Here is a 19897-nt window from a genome sequence, read left to right as displayed (position 1 = left end):
AATTTTCTTCCAGCTCTAGCTGGTGGTAGCCCTCGTTGAGGTCCAACTTAGAGAAGAACGCTGCACCATTTGGGATGCTGATTATATCTTGAACAGTAGGTATTAAATGCCGCTCTCGGGCTATGGCTTTGTTTGCGTCTCGCATGTCAGTGCATATTCTCGCACTCTAGTCTTGCGCTTGGGCACAATTACAATGGGCGAGACCCATGGGGTTAGGCCAGTTACCTGTTCTATGATGTCCTGGTCTTCCAGGCGTCTCAGGTCTGCCTCCGCTGCATCTCGCATATAAAAGGGGATTCTGCGATGTTGTCGGGCCATCGGTTTCACGTCACTAGAGATGGCAAACTTCACCTGAAAATTTTTCATTCGTTCGAGTCTCCCGAACAACTTCGGAAATTCTTTCTTTATCTCCACTAAAGTTTCCTCTGTGACTGTCTGGACTATCTTGATTAGCCGTAATGTAGCGGCTGTTTTGTAGCTCAGAAGCGATACTTTTTGCCATTTGACTACATACACAGTTGCCTGGACGCTCATATCTTTGATACGAAATGTTGCGCTGAGCATTCCCAACACAGGGATTTCTTGTGTGACACCATGCGGGACAAGCCATGTAGTTGTCCTTTCCAGTCTAGTCTGGAGTTGGTTGCACCAGGTCTCTTCACCTACCACATTAACGCCTGCACCAGAGTCCTCAAAGAATTGTTGCGGTGTTCCATCTACCTCCGCTGTCATCACTGGCAGTTCACTTTCTGAGCTTTGCAACGGAAGTCTGATTCGTCGGAGCTTGACTACTTGAGAGCGCTTCCGGGTGCGTCCAACTTTTCCACGCAGTCCACATTTTCTGCGGCTGTGCTCTTGCATTGTCTGGCCGAGTGATTCATCTTCTGGCACCTGTGGCAGGTAGCTCTCCAGGCCGGGCATCTCGTCTTGGTCCCTTTGGGAGGCCATTTGCCTCCACAGCGTGCACATCTTTCTACTTCCTTTTTCTCTTTCCAGTGCCTCTGGATGGCACCTCTGCTAGAATTCTGCTTCTTGACAGTGGCTTTCAGCATAGTTTCTGCGGGCGCAGGAAGGTCCATGGTGGCCGCTTGACGTTCGGCGACTTCAAGGCTACGGCCATTTGCTAACAGTTACGTCAGCACGGCGTCCGATTCTCCCACTGCGCTGCCTCGCAGCTGGGAGGACGACGTGCCTTCTGGGATCTGAGAGACAAGTTCTTTGACAGCGTCTGTGAACTCACAAACCTCCACAGGTTTTCTCAGTCGTGCTTAGAACTCGTCGAGCAATTCTTCTGGGTTCTGTCTTCCTTGGCGGGATACGGCGCTTATACACGGTGTTCTTTTTGGGTGAGAAATTCTCCTCCAGGCATGCCACGGCCATTTCATAATCCTCTCCCGTGTTGGGTAACATCAAAAACGTGTCATACAGAGCTTCTCCGGCATAGTGGAGCAACATGGTGCGCTTGCGAGCCGTGTCTGCGACGCTCGCGACCAACAGGAAATTGTCGAAGCGGGCTTGCCATCCTAGCCTCCTCTGTGCGAGCGATGTTGGATCCGAGTGTGGATCAAAAGAGAGAAAGGCGGCCAGGAGGGTCTCCATGCTTCTAACTTGACACGTCGCGCGGTGAGCCAGCTTTTATCTCTGAGCGTAGTACCGCCTGCAACATGTTTGTGCCACACGGCCTGCAGATCAGCGTCTTCTCATTTTCCTGCTTCTAGCCTCTGTTGACTCCTTAAACGGGGCGCGTCCTCGTCGCCAGGTTTTGTTTTGGCTGTGCCCGTTTAGGCGTCTTCTTGAAGGGACGCTTGAGCCGATTTCAACTGATTAAGTTATTTAATTTCACCAAACAACCACGTACCGCCACGTTCTTTTTCTAGTCCCCATCTCCAGGTCCGGCCCTCTTCTAACTCGTCCAGCAGTGCGCCTAGGTGGCGATGGCTTTCATTTGAGAAACACTACACACTTACATCTCTCTATGTCCATCTCGCTACATCGTAATGCGCCGTAAGTGAGACCCTCACGCGCGGAATGTTACTGTACAGTCACTTACATACAAGGACAGCAGCACAGCCCGTCGTCACCTTCGTCAATTTCCTGTAGGCTCACAGCTGCTCCCGATCTCGAAGCTCCTTCTATTACTTTTCACCAGCGCTTTTTTACATGGCGTCGCAACTTTGCTCTCGTCTTTTCTTTTTCTTTTACTCCTCTAACCGCCGTGGCTCCTGTTGCGGTGAACTCCCGATCGTTAGCTGCTGCGTGCTCTGTATCCATTCTGTTTCCATTCCGACGCCACTTAGTGTACACATACCAGCGCGATCTGTCACGCCCGCTACGCATTACGCCCGCGCCAGTCCTGTTTCATTTTGCTCAAATAAACGGCTCATCAAACAGCCATTGCACTGGCGCCGCACGAGCAACCGCTGCGTGGACTGCGGCGGCAAACAGCGCGCGATGAGCACGCGGCGAAAAGAGCGGGCGACGAGGAGGGGGGAGACGAAAGGAGGAAGCGCTCTGGCGCTTCGCTTTGCTGCTCGAAAGGATAAAAGCCGTGGTAAACATTGATGCTGCCGACGCATCATTGCTGAATTGAGCCCATCATGGCAGTCGCCGAGCGCTAGACAAGAGGCAAAAGGCCGACCTGGGCCAAGAAAGGGGACGTCGCAATTAGTAGAGATTAACCTCCGCCAAATTAGGGGCCACTTCTACCTGAAGAATGAAAACACGCGAGGCCTAAAGCGGAGGGAGCGAACGATGGAGTGAGGTGCGTGCAAGAAAACGCAGCTTCAGCACATACCGGGGAGGAGGACAGGGAGGGAAGCTGTGGGGCCTTTTAATCGAGCCCTGCCTTTTGCCGAGGTCTCCTGTACGTTTGTCTCCTAAACGTATTACGCAATCAGGCATTAGGGAAAGATCCAAGCAAAAAAAAAAACATCTTTTATGCTCCTCTTTATAGGTGTGGATTGTGTACTAGGGATCTTTTCTTTTTTTCAGTTCGAAAAGACTTAGGAAGACTTGAAGCTGATCTCATTGATTGTCGCTAATACCGACTTTTCGTCTACACCCTAAGCCATCAAATGTAATACAAAAACTAGTGTCTCATTGAGCGTTTAGCTCCAAGCTTTCTTGGTTTGTAATAAACGCAATGCAACGGTTACAGACCGGTAGAAAGCAGCGCGAACAAAAGAAGTCTCCACATGAGACTACAGAAATGAAATTAAGGAATGTAAATGGACATGGGAAAGATATCTAATGCTCAGGATTACCAGTCGGTGAACAGTTAGAGTGACAGAGACTGGCAGAAATGTGAACGTGGTGTCGGCGCAAATCTTGCATAATACATGACACTCTTTTTGAACACTCGTGACTTCACATGCCGTAGGTCGCTTGAGCCTATTCTGAGGATAACAGAATGCCGCGAACGGAACGCACAGTACAGGGAAAATTTATGTGAGGGCTGAATTCGGCATTTTCGCTTGTGTGCATGACTGCGCAGTCGTTAAAATTTCACGTAAACAACTCACTATTCTAACAAGCTAAACGTTCCGTCAAAAAAACGATTATCATAGTTTGCAGCTGTCACGCAAAGCATTTTATACTACCGAGTTCAAGCAGAATATCTGTAGTCATTTCACTGATCCCTGCCCAGAGTTGGTGCGAGAAGGATTTGGTTCTCGCAACGCCATCTGTTGCGAAAGAGGGGAGTCCTGTTTCTATACGCCTGCCACACCCTCGGGGTTTCTGCATCTTGCAGGCGTCTGGTAGGCCGCGATAATACGAACCCGTACACAAGCGCACGGATTAAATCCATCCCCCTACGCCCTAGGCCACGCGTGACCTTTATCTGCACTGAGGCTTCTTCTGTCCTTTCAACCTCCTCGCCATCACGGGGCGGCTGAGGTGTTCTTATAATGTGAAACCGTTATCGCGTCTTGCCTTCCGTCTTTTCTTCTTCCTTCTTCCTTCTCAACGATGTGCGCTTGATGCCCTTACCCCCTTTCCCACCACCCGTGTTCGAAAACTGAGGTAGGTGAGCCGGCAGAGTGCACTTCTAAGCTTCCTGTTAAAGTTAGCGCAACTCCTCTACCCTGGAGATACGCCATTAATACTACTGCGACCACCGTGTGTTCGCAACAGTACTAACTGAGCGTTGAATATTTAAGCAGGGTTACAAACACGTTGATACCAGGCCTGTTGTTGAGCACTGCTTCTTGCGCTATGACCCTCCTCTTGCCTCCAGATATGTTCTGATATAAGTAATGTTGATGTGAGCGCAGCATACCGCATAGTTGATAGCCAGCATCTTTCATGTCTCCATTAGGACGCATCTAAAGAGGAAGAGTTTGTTCGTTGCCGTGCCTGGTTTACTTCGCTCGTGACCAACGCAGCTGCCAAACCACGCAGTTATGTTCCTATCGCTCCTGGACTAAAATGGGGCGTGCGTAGGGTTTACTGACTTCCCTTACTCACTTCCTTTTCCTGTTACTCCCTTTTCTGCTTCCCCTTTACATCCCATCATCCCTTTCTCCCAATGCAGGGTAGAAAACCAGTTTATTCTCCTGGTTAACCTCCCTGCCTTTCCTCATCCTCCTTTTCCAACTCCTCCCCTAAAGTAGTACCCGCTTTGATCACTTTCCTAAGACATGCTGGGCGCCAAAGCAGCAAACGTAGCACCACTGAACGAATTGGAGACTTTTCGTTCCCACACGAAGTCGGCCCGAATCCGCACAGCAGCAAAGCGTCTCAAGGCTGAGGGGAAGCTCGTTTTGTTCAATGCACTGCAAAGCTCTCCCCCTAATGGAATGTGTTCGCATACAGATGGCGATTCCTTAAGAATAACAACCCTGCAGGGGAAGGAAAAATCTCGAAACCATATTTAGCTCCACATGTGTCCTGCTCATCTAGGACGTGCCTCGTCACAACCTGCTCAAAGTATGCCAGCAGCTATAATTGACGCGAAAAGTTGTTCACTGGCTGCGGTGAAAATCCGTGATGTTCCTTAATTTTTACCTTAGCCGATATTGAAAAATCCGTGCCTTAGAAATTTTCATGAAGCTTATTAGCACGGTCTCTTACCGCCTGCACACTACTAGCAAAAATTAAATGAAATTATGACGAACAACTCGATTAATTGGATTGGGCCAAAACCTCGTGTGGCAGAAATGGGGAATAAAAATAGCTGGCTTCTACGCAATATTATTGATAATTAATCGCCTAATCTCAGCACGGCTTTGGGGTTTTAAAATGGCGATATTTCCCTGCCTGATTGCTTCTCTAAGTTTCTTTTTTTTTTACTTTATTACCATCATTTACAGTTCTGTGTAGGAGTAAAGTTGTTACGTAATTTAATGAATGAATATTATTACGGAGATTTTTGCAGAGCTCATGCGGAATTAATACGAATAACGTTGCCCTGAACGCTAGTAAAAAGCGATTAATAGCCAGTGAGAAGAAAAAACTATAACAAGTTAAGTCTTATAACGAAACACTTTCTTTTACTAGTCATGGAAGCCATATTCGGACCATGAAGGTTGCAAGTTTTCGTCTATTTAAGAAGATTCTGGAAGCTAAACTTTGCTCCGACAAAGATTTAAAAAGAGATACTGCTGCATAGATTTTTTTCCCGGCTCCGCGGACACAAAGGGAATATATTTTTAAAGAAGTTACTCGTGTGTTGGATGTCATCATTTCTTTATCTGCCTAATCATAACTGAGCATTACTTTTTCCTTTTCATCTTTAGGACACTAGTGGTTTTCTCTCCAACAGCTTCCAACCATGCATTGCCAGAGAAAATAAAGCGTATGTTTTAACGCAAAACGCATTTTGATGTGCATGCATTCATCGCCCGCAACATGTGCCAAAACAGAGCCTATGAAAAACAGAGCGGGCTGTTATTACCTTTGTTTGTAAAGCTTCATTACTGGTTTTATCGAAGAAAAAAAAATAGATTGCTCCACTTCCCTTTTTTAAGTCTCGAAAGGTATGACACGTCGTTGCTGTTCGTGCGTGGCAGAAATGATCACAACAGAATGCTCGGACTTTCGCCTCTTCTTTGTCGATGGCGCCGTCTCTGTTTCCGGGAAAATCAATTCGTATTCGTTTCAAGTTTTTGGCAAAGACAAGAAGCCGTCGTCACTGAATGAATTGCTTTACAGTGCAAAAAAAATAAAAATAAAATAACGCTATAGTGTCTCCGCGTTCAACGTTTACCCCAACCTGAAAAATAGCCAAAACGATGTCCGCGGAAGTGAAAATAAAACAGGGGCGCATCCCCGCGCGAAAAGTGGCTGCTGCCGGCTTAGCTTGTTCTCGTTGTGTTTTCATAACGTGAGGTTGTATCAAAAAGCGTTGTTTTCCACGCTTTCATTGTTTTGCCACGGAGGCCCACTTAAAGGCGTCCGCTTGCTGTCGGACGGAGCGGAGGCTACACTCGAAAAGACGTATATTACAGAGTTCATTAAGTTCTATCGCTTCGTCGGACCAGTCCGTGCTTCGTATGAAAGGAAAGCTTCTATTTGACAACAAATTACTGTTTCCAGGGCGAGGGCGAGGACTCCTATTACGCTCCCTAGAAATCACGACAAATAGTGAAATCTAAATCCAATAAAAGGAGCCGAGAAATGACCGTGCGTCGCATCTCCTCGCCGGTTCCTTAACGGCCGAGCCGTATTCTTCAATTCAGATGGAGGAAGAAAAAAAAAAGGAACGTTAAACGTTTTCGGCGGCATTACTCCCTGGGATCGCTGTCGGTTTATCTGCCGCTTCTTCGTGTATTTCGATCGAATTGTCCGCAACGAGTGAAGAAAAGCTCCGTCGCTATACTATGCGGCAACAAAGGCTGCGATGGAAATGGGGAAAGTTTAGTGTCGTTGAAATGATGATGGCGCGATCATGACCTTTTTCTCTGTGGGCTCTTTTTCTTTCTTCTTCTTCTTCTTCTTCGTTTTGCGAGCTCTAAGCGCAGATGTTGTGCACATTTGCTTCAAATGACCTTATATAACTCAGAATGCGAACTCGGACTTCGACGTGGTCGTGGCAACGAGCTTATCTTGTCACCTGTACTGCTTGTAAAAACGAATGTATGGAACCCACATTAGCAAACTAAGTTCTCTGAAATAACTTCTGTTAACATCAAGCTCCAGAGCGCACCACTTCACTGAAAATCCAGTGCGACAACATATACCCGTAGCAACGGACTGTTCGTTGAAGGCTCCATGCGGTAGTAACTGTCAGATATGGGTCAGATGGCCTAAAAGCGTTTGTTCCCCAATTTAATAGTTCAGTTGTGAAAACAAATTTCTGAGGCAAAGCATCGGCGTACGAAGCCATGAATGGCACGCAAGTGCAACAGAGAGAAGTAGGGGCTCAAGACTATCCTCTGTACTTCATTGCACATGTGTCGACGTATTTTGTACAGCGCACAATACCCGCCGCGGTGGCTCAGTGGTTACGGCGCTCGGTTGCTGGCCCGAAAGACGCGGGTTCGATCACGGCCGCGGCGGCCGAATTTTGATGGAGGCGAAATTCTAGATGCCCGTGTACTGTGCAGTGTCAGTGCATGTTAAAGAACCCCAGGTGGTCGAAATTTCCGGAGCCCATCACTACGGTGTCCCTCATCGCCTATGTCGCTTCAGGACGTTAAACCCCAATAAACCAAACCAAACAGCGCACAATAAAAATTGCAAATAATAGTAAAGAAGCGTGGTGGCAATGACACCTCAAACTAAACTCGGTTGTCGCTAAACAGTCTCAGCGTCAGCGCCGACTCTCTCGTCAATGTTTTCTTTTTGTTTTGTTTTTCTGAGTCTGTGGCTCATGTACCTGACCAGATGAATGCTCTGGATGAGCCACAATCATAAATGCGTTACCAGCGGAGTTTGGTTGTTGGCGTGGTTTTCCTGCTATGCGCTGGCATAGTTTTTACTGCGTGTGCGATTGAGAAGCACGAAGACAATTTCACCAAAGAGACTATAAAGGCTTTATAAATTGGTAGGAGAGGTGACAAGCGCACGAACAGCCCGCCGCAAACTTTGATGGGAAAAGCGATCCCATTCCTGGCTGAGTGGTTGGCGCAGCGATGACTGGGCTTAGATTTCGGCGTCTTGGATGCTACTCTATACTCTGTTTGCCGGTCTCTTCGGTTTTCTTTTTCATTTTCCGATTTTGCATTGCACAAAATGTGTCGACGCGCACGCAATAAAAATTAGGGGAACACTTAGTCTCCATCTTAAGGCTATAACGGGATAGCGTTAATGGTTATTTGCTATTTCCTTCCTTTTTTACTCCCTATTTCAAATTGCACACACTCCTTAACATATATCAGTAGGCATACTAGACCCCTTGATACGCCAAAAGACACACAAGGTCTCCATTTAACCAAGCCGAACAAGCCTGCCTCCATGGCCTAGGTGCAACCTGTCTGCCTCAAAGCCCAAGGATCATGGGTTGAATTTCCAACTCATTACCTCAATTTTTTTTTCAATATGATTCATTTACTTTATAGTTATATGTCATAATAACAATTCAGTCATGCTACGACGCCATAGTCACAATTATATAGTTTTATTCATTTTCATTCCACAGCTCAACGTGTGCCGTCACAACCTTTTCGACCAATCCTGAATTAGTGTGACAGCGCACACAACTTTTCCTCCGAACGTCTACTCCAACACTTTCTCGTTAAAACGTGCAGTCGTCAGCAGTCTGAAGGTGGAAACAGCACGCCACTGTCCCGATAAGGCCCAAGAGACCATGATAAACAAGAAAAAGAAAAAGAACATATGGTTGCATGATGTAAGAGATAGGCAGAGAATATCAAAGTAAATCGTATCTTTTTTTTTATTTTCACGGATAGTTTGCCGACTTCCGTTCGCCTCATGCCGACATACTTATGTCGACATACTGGCTTGCATCCGTTGCCGGCAGCACAGGATTATTTAACCGCTTTCACGACACAAATAAGGTTTAAAAAAGAAAGAAAAGCACAGATATAAACTGTAAGAGTTCCAGGTGTGCTCTATTATATTATCAGAGGAGTTATTGCGTCGAACGTCCATGTTTTGCCTTGGATTCGAATGCCACAAGGCGTGAGAGATGTCAGAGTCAAACATGGCAAAAATGTTTGCTATTGCAATTCCTCGCTACAGATTTACATTGAATTCCACTGTACGATGCACATTAATGGACGCCAATTGAAAGGAAAGTCATGAAACTGCATGCTTTCTTTTTTTCCTCCTCACTGCGCCCACTGTATCATTAGGCGCCGCACGCGAACGCACAACCCAGCCTAAACGCATTGTTTATACTCGATGCACTGTAACCCCAGCCTACCAATACGCCAATAATCGGGCCGCGATGCAACCGCCTTTCTGTGTGAGGTATATATCAGGGCGTCGGAATTGGATTATGGTATGAGGAAGTGGGACACTCGTGGCAGCCTCGAGAGCAAATATATATACTCGAATATTGGCGCAGAACGCCAACGGGTTCAAGTTGCAGGCATCGGGGGAGAAATCAGCCCGCGCGACACTACGCGCAGAAGCAAAGAGCGAGTGACTCAATAGACGTGCGCAGCACAATGACCCAGTTTCGAAAACAATACGGCACCGCGCGCGTTCGCACAAGTCGCTTTGTTTTAGCAATATTGCCCCCCCCCCCCCCCTTTTTTTTTTTTTGCAGTGCCGAACAAACAGATGGGCCCTCGAGATTAGGACTCAGCAAAACACTCGGCAGTCCCGCTGAGACGAGCGCGGCGCGCGCGCGCGCCTTCAAAACGTTCTCGCTCCGCTCGGATCCTCTCGAAAGCGTGGCGCGCGCGCCGCCGCCGCTGCCGGCAGCTCCGCGGTGCAGGAGAGCGCGCTCTCACACTCAATATCCCTGTGTACAAAGATACCGCTCTAGGAGCCTTATTCATCGAGCATATTGGAATCGCCGAGACCCCTCCAGCTCGCTTGTGTACACACAGGATCGCACGGGGACTGGCCAGATTTATAAGTAATGCAGGCAATAAAAAAAGGGCCAAAAGGAGAGAAAAAAAGAGACCGCCGAAGCAAGTCTCCGGACGTCGGCGAAGTTGGGGCGAGACTTCCCCCACTGCGCACGCCTCCTCCGACTGCAGGGCTGCAGACAGGATTCGCTTCTCGTGTGAATACAATATTGATTCGGGAAGCAAAGATTGATCTGGCACTCAGCACGCTCGACACTCCGGGCGGCCTCGCCCCCACCCCGCGACGTGTCGCCGAGCCACCCAGGGCGAGGACCGCTGCTGCGCGTGCACGAGAAGAAGCCTTCAACCTGTCGCGACTGCTGCTGCTGCTGCGAGCCGGGCGTGACGCAAGAGAGCGCGCGAGGTGTGGTTTCCCCAGCGGCAGACCTGTTGGCTGAGAGGTCGCGTTGCGCAGCACCACACGCAGTTAGAAACCATAATCAATCGGCGTACAGATACTGTGACAACTGTTTGTTCCTTTTTCCACTCCCCAATTATGTCTCTTTGTGACGCGTCCATCAGCCATCAATGAGTTATTTTTCCTGCTCCGTCTCCTCTGTCTCATTAGGGTATACATCACGCGCAGTCGTCACTTTGGACTAGCATCTATTATCTGCTTGGCGGTGGCATGTAAGCAGACTGCATTGCATTGAAACGTGTATTACTGAAGCAGGACTCTGCCTGATAAGCACGATCCTTGGTGCGTCCTTCTAATATCGGATGATTTCTGTCAGGTACCAGGTAGATTCCGATAAAGCATCGCTTTAAGAATGTAAAGCTGTAAAGGAAGTTTCAATACGAAAGCGAACGCATTCGCCGCATTCAGCCAGCGATTACTTCACAGTTATGACTAAAAGCACGCTTTTTCTTTTGGTTGTAAGAGTTTTCCTCTGAACGCATTATGTCCATGACACATTTTGAACTTCACTGCAGAATTGATAGCAAAATTCGTTCTTGTTTGCAAACTGGCTGTTCCCTTTCGTACTAGAGCGACCTGTGTACGTCTCATGCCAAGTTCTACATCTGAAATAACTGCAATCAAACAGATAACAAGTCAGCAACCTATTCCATATACTGCAGCCGTATCAGGCGCGAGTGCTTAGAATGCGAGGAGTGGTCGAAGTACGAGCGAGTAATGTATGAAGCTGAATTTAGAGGCTTTCCGCAAGATCGTATCCCAAAAACAGCACAACCAAAAAGTGCACGGCCTACATGGCTTACGTTGCCTAATACCGATCTTTTCTGAAGCAGGAGGTAGGTGCCGTATCCGCCAGGCGACGCTGAAATCAGCTGGGCCGCTTAGAAGAAGATTTACACAAGCATTACTCGCACTCTGTGCTCCCGTGATCGATGGGCTGATCATTCATTTCGGACGTGTGCCGGAGCGTTTCGTTCCCACGCAGTTCCTGGGGTGATGCGTCTCGATCACATCGGGTGCCCTTCCCCGGCCCTTCTGTGCAAGCGTGCTGGTCGGGGAAGCTGCGACATCGGGGCACAGAAGGTCGTACGGCTCAGTTATAACCTTAGCTCAACTTTACTTCCCTCCATCTTCTCTTTCACGCCCTTCATATGCTCTTCCCCTAGTGTAGGATAGCCACCCGGGCCTGGTTAACCTCCCTGCCTTCCTTTTCTTCATCCCTTTCTCTACCGCAAGACGCTCATGTTCTCGATTTTATTTTTTGTCCCTTTATCAGTGATGCAAAGTTCGCAGAAACTTTAAAAAATGCTTCGTAATCATAGCGTGATCCCAGCGTTGAGCGATTTGCTTCCTTCCATGTCGATCGACGAAAGAGAAATGACGCGACGCGTGATTCACGTCATCAAGTTATACCTCTTCGCCCCCCCCCCCCCCCCCCCCCCCCCCCCCCCTGGTGCGACGTGACCTACACTCGCGCAACACTAGCGCGCCTGTGGTAGCTGCCGCACTGAACCGCGCTCTTCCAGTGGGCAGCTGTGTGGACATCGGACAATGCCGATGTCTGTCGAATGTATTTTACTGATGCATGGATTTAATAACTTGCGATAACAATAAGATAAATTTACGATAAATTCTGGCAAATGGAAGGTCGTAGATAAAGCGAGCTGGTCTTCACAAGCCGCAACTGCCAGCCAGTTTCACGTTCCTTCGTAACGAGAAGCCAATGAGGCAACCAATTCCTAGCTGCAGAACGCAGTCGCTGCCGCCGGTCGGCGCCACTTGGCGTCTGGGTAGCTGAAATCCGGTCACGCGCAATGTCACAGAAAGCAGCCGAGAGGTGAAGGACGGCTGAGGAGCGGAAAAAGAAAAACAAAAGGGGGGGGGGGGGGGGGGGGGGGGCGATGCCGCGAGGCTGGCCGGCCGCTAACACTAACGAGTTTAGAAGCCGACCAAATGTCGCTCTCAGGAGGTGTCCGCCTAATCCGCGCGAGGTGGGCGCGAGGTGGGCGCGTGGGTGTGCTCGGGACGTTAAGCTTCATTAGAGAGCGCAAGCGATACAATTGCAAACGCTGTCGCGCAGGGGAAACCAGCCTGTCCGGCGCTGCCGGAAATGCCGCGGTTTTGGATTTGGCCGCTAGGCCGGCACCCTCCCTGTCGGACTCGCGCTGGTGCTGACGTCCCGCAGCCTGCGGACGCGCCCTGGCGTGCACCCTCGCACGGCGCTGCGGTACATGTACGGCGCTGATGTCAGCGCGAACCGCTGGAAGCGTCCACCGACAAGCCTATACGCGGCTGCTGCTGGAGAGAACGGAGTGCAGGATGCAACCTACCGGGACCTCAGAGCTCAATGTTGCCCGTGGCTTCAAGTGCTTCATAAAGAAAAAAAATACAAAATTGAATGTAGTAGCTACATCGTAATCAGTACGACGATACTCTTTATTTAGCCACGGTGCCCGCATACTTCTTGACGATCGTTTACCGTTAATTACTCTCTTTATTCTAATTTGTTTGTTTCATGAGCGCAAATATTTCTGCTGTTTTTGCTGTTTTCCATAGTGCATAATTTCATTCTCTATATGTATGTTTGCTTTGAATGTGCTCATGCTCTGCTGCTCTGCTGCTCTGCCTTTACCGGGCCTCGAACATCTCTCAAGCTACCCTCTTAGCTTTTCGCCCGAGGCCCATTTCGTCTATGTCTTGAAATAAATTTTCTTCAATTCTTCTTCAATCATGTGGTCCTGAGCTTTCCTCCGCCTTTATTCTCTCTCCGCCCTAATGCCATGAGAACTTTTAGAGGCGTAGAAATAAATGAATAACTGAACTGCGTTTGGCTCTCCCTGTATTCACGTTTCGCAAAGTAAAGGGTCCGAAAGTTTTCCAAGACACCTTGACTTATCACGTAAGCCGGACTGAATCGGGGAAGCAGGTCGTATCGGACAAAAAATGCAGATACTGCTGCGATTGGAGCAAACTCTTCAAAGAAGGTGGTGCCTTAAACTAGCGCCTTACAAACCACATTGGCGTCCTCGGGTTGATCCCAGCGATCAGCGACGCATCATAGTAGTTTTATGCGGTAGCCAGTCTTCCTGCACAGCCATCGCGCTGGTCCATAGAGGAATCACGTAGTGACGCTGTCCGCCCGATTACACTAGGGTGCCTTAATCCCCCCCCCCCCCCTCCCCCCTCGGCGATGGGGAGAAATGCGCGCCTCGAGGCACTCTAGATTGCAGCGCAGGAGCTTATTCATCTTCACCGCAATGCGACTTTGCTATGGGGAAAAGCCTGCGATAAAGAAATGTGTTTTTGCTGAAGACGAAGTCCTTGCTTTCAAAGCTTTTAGTGACCGCCATCCGAGGAGAAATGGGCGCTGATTAGTATATTTGTCGCAATTATTACTCTTATCCTCATAGCACCATAAAACCCCGGCGCTAGGAGCTGATCGTACAGCTATGGTTGTAAAATTACAACTACTCAAAAAAGTACAGTTTTTTCTTTCTTTAAGGGCACGCTTCGCTTATTCGATTCCCAAGACCACAAGCGGTGAACCATCAAAAACTATTATCATTAAACGATGAATTGAATAATGGTTGGTTTATGGGGTTTAACTTCCGAAAGCAACGCAGGCTGTGAGGGAAGCCGTAGCTGATAGCTCTGGATGATTTCGACCACTTGTGGTTCTCTAACGTGCACTGGAATCGCACAGTAAACGAGCCTCTAGCATTTCGCCTCTATTGAAATGCGACCGCCGCGGCCAGGTTCGAACCCGCGTCTTGCGGGACAGCAGCCGAACACCATAACCACTAAGCCACCACGGCGGCTAACAATTGATTAGTGAAACTGATTAATCGCACAGCCCTGTCTTGAAGACCACATTAAATGCAGCCAAACTGATTGAACACTTGCGTCGTTAAACTCGAAATGTTTCAGAATGCAAGCCTGTCTTTGAATGCTCAGTCTGCCTGTAACGAAGGGACCATTGGGCTGGCTGGTAACGGGACATCTTAGAAGGCACACAGCGTAAAAAACGAAGCCTTATAAAAGAAACATCAGGACACCACTCACAACTGAACCTTATTTGAACAGACAAAGGATAGACATCTTGACCCAGTCCTCACAAATAAAAGATCCAAAACGAACACGCTTAAGTCAGTAAAAGATTTGGAAAAGTCGGGATGCCTTGTTGCAAAAAAAGAGAGGAAAAAAATCGATCATCTTATCACGGTAAGGAGATTTGTTTTCAATATTAGGTACCAAGGTGGACAGCTGCAGTGTTTCCCAGTCATACTGTTTCGAGAGCATGTGGAAAGCCCCTGGGATTGGTTATACTGATGTGGGATAACTTGCAAGAACGGGGAGAGGCTGGTGAGCCAAATTCTAAGAAATCCTGTGCGATTCCATATGTACACATGTTGTAACATATTTCAAAAGCGCAGCAGAAAGGTATAATGCTCACGTTGTGCTTTCGTCTCCGGATGAGCTTTCCAAAACGTGTACCCTAGTAAGAAACAAAAGCCGAAAGGGCAGATGGCTCAAAATTCAAGTGTGGTTCATCGAAAGAAAATTTCTCAATCGGTGAGCGAGAGTTGCCTTCCTCCGCACCACCCTCATATCCACTCTTGCCTATAATGTAGCTGTGGTGTGAAAAATGTCCGCCGCCCTGTCTGGCCGTTGTGTTAATGTGCGACGCCGGGAACAGAGCAATCTTTACTGCCTGCCAGGTGTTCCACTTTAGCGGTGCATCGCAATGAATGCAGGTGCAACGTAACATCTTTTCAGAAAAAGCACCATTTTATAGGAACCCATAGCAAGCAACTAAACCAATAGATCACGGAGGCACTTCAGATTGAACCTCTTAAAGATAACTACTCTGGCCAGACATCTATCAGGTTAAATACCTTTCCAATTTCTGTGGTGTAGAGGACTGCGAACACGTGCCACGTCCATGCCTTATATTTTGGGTTTCCTGGCTTATAGGTGTGGTGGTTTTGATTGTTTTGTGCTTGTGCGTGTGTTCACTTGCGAGTAAGCGCGTGTCCAGTAATTTCCTTTCTAAGCCTTCCCCTCTCGCAATATTCCCTAAGCTGCAGTTTCAGCCCCAGGCGGTTAAGGCTCATAGACGCAGCAGCACTCACCTTACGTCACGCACGCTTCTTTTTTTTTTTATCAACACAGAAAGCTGTCTCAGGCACTACAAATGTTGTTTAGTGTCCATTATCCACTTTGCCCAAAAGCGCGTTGACCCCACTTCAGTAGGTGTTTTGACAGTACACACAGAAAGTGCTTCGTCACGGGATACACTAGAAATTTCTTTTTTTCTTTCTGAACCCAGCATTAAATGGCCCTTTGTGCAATACAGAAAAAAAACGCCTGGCGTATGCCGTTTACTGAAAATAGTTTTGGAGACCGGCGTTCTTTACATGAACAAAAGCTGCTCGCACCGCCCTAAAAAAATTCAGGAGGGGCACTTTGTTGACCTAAAGTGTGGTGAGGCGAAAGCCTTAAGCGCGTTGTTGCTGCTTGTGTCACTGATGAGTGGTTAAGATGTTAATTAAGTACACAATTATTTGTGAATCTTAAATGCTGGAGACACTGGAGGGCTTTTGGGAGGTATCCGTCTGATTCGACGCCGTCCTGCAAACACTCTCCAGCGTCCTAGACAAGGAAAACTACATATGTGTTGGCAGGAAGTAGCATAGCCAATAGCACGCTCGGCTGCGGAACGGAAGAATGGTGGTTCGAATCCCATCGTGCACAAAGATTTTTTTCTGGTCTGACTAGAAAAAGTGTGACACCTCTGCTGACAACCTTCTGTCGACAACGATGAGGCATTAAAGGCTTTCGCCTGAATAGGATAGGCTGCTGCTGATGCTTGGAATTTACGACATATTCCAAGTATCTGCCCCATGGGCGTGTAATAGCCAGCTCCAAGTTGGTTCTTCTCATACCTAATTAAAGGCGGTGCTAAGGCTTCGCGTTGGACTCGTTTTGCCAACGACTTGTACACTGTGAACAAAACTGTCGGCTTCTTGGATGGGTTTACTTGAGGTTGGGCATAACTGGCCTAACGTACGTTGTAAGTGTTAGCGCGTATTTTATTGCTTATGCTGAGGATATGTCAATAATGTTCCATTCGGGTAATTTTCCCTTTATTAAGCTATTTTAGGAGTAAGATGTGGCGAAAGGTAGCCTGCATGGGTTTGCATGAAGTATTAAAAACAGAAATTTTCTCGTTTTGTTCAGTTGCTGCCTTTTCCAAACTACTGCAGGGAAGACGGGCCTTTGAAGAAAAAGGGCCACCAGAGGGAAGATATCTGTTCTAAACTTCTCGATTTGCTCTCCGCTGCAGAATCAACTATTAGTTTTTCGAATAAGCAGTTAGTACCTTCCTGACTAAAAGGCCAACACCAGTACCATTCTGCCGTGCATGGTACTGTCCACAGTGGCCTGGTTCTTGTCTGTGGCACATTCCACGTTTAGCAGCGCTTTAATGCGACGTTCACTCTACCCCAACCCCCGCCATTGCAAAACTAGAAGAAAAAGATGGAAAAGCAGTGATTAACTGCTACTCTAGCTGGTTGGCTTCTCTGCAGGAAAGTAATAAAGGACTGTACCAGAGAAAAGGGGTAGAAAACGAAGAAGACAGCGCGCGCACGAACACACGTGTTCACCATGCAGCTGCAGGCACTCGTCCCGGCATGTTGGTTTCAAAACCTCTTTTGAAATATTGTAGTGCAATGTTGCGAAATGTGTGTCGCCAATAATAAGCCTGAATCGCCCTTTAATGCAATTCGTATAGTGCTGTACTTTGGGGCTTTGCAAAAAGTTTGTTTTCTGTTGGGTCCTGCGACGCTCGGTAACCGAGGTCGGTTCTTCTTTCTATTCAACGTCTGCTGAATTGTGCTCAGTTGCTCAACCGCGAAACTGAGCGGCGTCTGCGTGCGGTTTCCACCCATTCTGACATTTGGGCGGTTTCTGGAAACCGACGTGAGAAAGCCATCGTTTAACTTTCATGCCGGAAACCACGCCGAATCGCAATACGACGGCCACTGTTATTTTTCCATTAGCTGCCCGTGGAAAGCACACGGCCTCTGCTTTAAAAAAGCCTTCCACTGAGGCTCACCGCAAGATGAGTGCGTTTATACTATACATGGGTGTGGCGGAATCGCAGCTTTGTTTTTTCGTGCGTTAGACTGTGCGCTAAATCGGGATATATCTGCTGTACACCCATCCTTCCGACGTTCCCTTTCGGTATCGAAGCGAAACCCAGGTGGAAACTTTTTCCGCGGCCTCCTCTAAAAAGTAACGCATGGCAGCGCCTTACCCTGAAGGCACAGCACTGAAGAGGGCGAGCCTAGAGCGGAACACTAAACGACAATATCAACCCCAGCTGTCTTCCTCCAAGAAGTAGCACGGAAGCCACGTAAACAAACTTTGATTGTTACTTGTCCGCGAGAACAAACAGGCGAAGGGAGCGAGCTCGGAAGCCCGATAGCGCCGGGATGGGAAACGCGAAAAAAGCAACAGGCGAGCGACGGGGCGACACGGGAAGGCGAACCTCGGCAGACGGCACGAGTACAAAGCAGCAGCAGCAGCAGCGACGGCATCGCGCAGAGCCCGGCCCCAAGTGCAAACGCACAAATTCAGCTGACCAGCAGAGGCCGACTCGGAGCCAGCATCGACCGGCTCACGCAAGATAGCCCCCTGGGGCAAGTACCGCTCCAGCAGCCGAGGATGTTGCGGCCGGCATCAAAGACCGCAGCCCCGACGGCGCGCCGAACTGCGCGCCGCCGTTTCCCGTTGCGTTTGCTCGTTTCAATCAATACGCGTGCGCGTGGAGATTGCCGCCAGCGTGACCATCCAGGTCTCGTGGGTGAAATGTAAGCCCCCCCCCCCCCCCTCTCGACGCTCGGGCTGCGCGCAGACGAATCCCGAGCGTAAACTTGAGCGCAGCTCCGGTGCGCGGCCCACGACGCATCAGCCCCTAGAGCAGCCGCCGCTGCCTTCGGCTGAACTGCCACGACGTCGGGACTTTTAAGAAATGCCTTGCCACACACTCTTGCGTCACTTTACGGCCTCTCAAGTAGTCCCTCCCTCGAGTGCTTTACCAGCGTTTACCGCCTCCAAATTTAAACTAAGTGTCCACTCAAACTATACGTATCTACGGGAAATGCCTACGCTGATGTTATCACTTACTTTTGTTGTTGTGAAGCGGCTAGAATGGCGAACTGGGAAATTGTGCCTCTACTTGCCGTGTAACTACTGACTGCAGGCGCCGCAGGCGGCTCTAGCTTTTCGTTCGCACGATGAAAAGTATTTTGTCTATTCAGTGCCAAGCTAGTCGATAAATCAAGGGTAATTACGGGAAGAATAACAAAGAAGACAGCAATCGCAAGTTGCAGTACAGTAAAACAGGATTTATGGGTAAAGCAATCAAAGGTCGAATGGTTTAAAACTGTCAGGAATAGAAGCTATTGAAAAGCAAGAACAGTAAAGAGAAAAGGATGAAGTTGAGTGCACAAATAAAAGACGTAACTTTTTGACTGCTTTCGGCTCATACCTTGCCGAACACAGGCGATAGTTCACTGCAGCGTCCAGCTTTTAACTCATAACGCATGGAGTTCCCGCTTCATCTAAAAAAAAAAAAGTCTGCTGATTTTTTGTTGTTGTTTTGTTTAAGAAAATAAAAATGTTGAACCACTTCGGAGCGGCTTAACTTTTACGCCAGCTGTCCAAAACCCACATAGGGAAGCTGGTTACGTGCATGAAATACGACCGCGTAAGGCACGGAGATTGTGAGATAATGGGCCGGTAAAGAAAGGTCCGTGTTCTCGTGGATCTGGGTGTGCATTAGAAGAAATGCATCGCCCATTTCTTGGCAATCTTTGGGAGCTGCGGCGGTTATTTTCCCCACTTGTCAGCGGAGTTCCACGTCGTTTCGTAACAACAGACCTGTCTGTGGTCGGTCTTATCCCGTAAAAAGACCCCGATGAACCATCTCGTTCCGCGGAACAAAATGGCCTCTGGCTACGACGCATACGCGATAGGAACAGCGCTCCCTGCCCCTCCAAGTTTGAGCGACCGCTGCCTCTTCGCAAGGCTGTGAGGACATGGGAGTTTCAGCCTAACAGCTTCAGCCCACAACGAGATGAACTACAGAAAGGCTCGATATATTCAACGAGTCTATGTCGGAGGCCTCGAGACCCAGAAGATGTTGGTCGCACTGGCCAACAGAAAAAAGTACAAAATAAATTCAAATAATCCGCATGTGATGAGTTACCCGCCCTGGAATTGTCCGCCGATTTCATGCTCATTGATCCACATTAAAGGCACCTGTCTCAACAGACTTTTGCTCCTTCTTTACGCAATCCCATCGCCCTTTTCTGTGTTGTGAGGAAACTTGCAATCGGAAACAAAATAACCTTTTTGTCGGCTCAGCACTGTACGTTTCGAAACTGTAAAGTTCCAGCCGATACCGCCTCGTGGTTAGATACCCTGA

The 19897-nt window shown here is 48.4% G+C and overlaps 1 pseudogene; it reads right to left on the bottom strand.

Moving 5' to 3' along the window:
- Positions 1-788: 788 nt before the first annotated feature.
- LOC149350470 (uncharacterized) lies at positions 789-1599 on the bottom strand (annotated as a pseudogene).
- Between the last annotated feature and the right edge of the window lie 18298 nt (positions 1600-19897).

The sequence above is a fragment of the Amblyomma mixtum genome, chromosome 3, assembly GCF_055824585.1.
Source record: "Amblyomma mixtum isolate Tamu chromosome 3, ASM5582458v1, whole genome shotgun sequence".
NCBI classification, from domain to species: Eukaryota; Metazoa; Arthropoda; class Arachnida; order Ixodida; family Ixodidae; genus Amblyomma; species Amblyomma mixtum.
Note: the sequence above shows the minus strand (reverse complement) of the source record. Positions and strands in the feature narration are given on the sequence as shown.